Consider the following 938-nt stretch of genomic DNA (forward strand, 5'->3'; position numbering starts at 1 on the left):
TGCTTGTATTTCTTAATTACATACAAGCACAATAGACATTTCCATTGCGACATCAGTTATTTAAAAAAATAATGCCCACAACAGTGTATCTCCATTCAAGAAGTTTGGTGAACCGGTATCTTTCACAATCATTACAATACAACTGAAAGATTGGAAAGGAAGAGGGGATGAGTAGCTCGTGTTTTTCACGTGGCAGGCGCGCACGCTTCGGTTTTATATGGAAGTAAGTAAAGGTACGCCCGCGCACTAATTTCCATGCAAATAAAGGTCGCCAACGAGAGAGCACGAACGCCCCACTCTCACGCAATCTCGAACCCGAACACGGTCGCAGCCACATATCCATACATATGGCAACGCGGAGGAAGCACCTATGTATACGTTGGTACCAATACCGACGCTAACTTAGACCGATATGCACGACCGCCTTGTTCTCCGCGATCTCTTCACGTTGCCAGTTTCGTTTCTAGCATCGACCGTAGCTCTGTCCGCACGCCTTGTTGCATTTTAATAATTGTTGCACGATACAACCGGAAGCAACGTTGCAACGCGCGCGCGACTTGCAATTAGCTTCATCGTCGCTTGTACATTTCGTGAGACAGGCCGTAGTGAGCAGACGTTTAACCTCCTTCAGTGTGTCGTTCCCGCCTCTGGCACCGTTATATCGTCCTTGAGAAGATACCAGCCTCGCAAGAAGCATCTAGACGAAAGGCTGTGGTACACGCGCGACCGCTGCTGGATCCCATTAATTCGATTGATTCTCGGACTTTCAGTCAGAATCGTCGGAGGAAATCGTTTGGACGTACGGTCGCAGTTCACCAGAGCACTTTCTGCTTACGACTGGACTTTGGACGATCAAGCTCCTTCAACGGCTTCACTAGTGCTACAGGTATGTTATTAAAATGTACATAGTTTTACGAGCTTGCAAGTTCTTTCTCCGT

The sequence above is a fragment of the Ceratina calcarata genome, unplaced genomic scaffold (genome assembly GCF_001652005.2).
Source record: "Ceratina calcarata isolate Rehan_Ccalc_2016 unplaced genomic scaffold, ASM165200v1 scaffold474, whole genome shotgun sequence".
Classification (NCBI taxonomy): domain Eukaryota; kingdom Metazoa; phylum Arthropoda; class Insecta; order Hymenoptera; family Apidae; genus Ceratina; species Ceratina calcarata.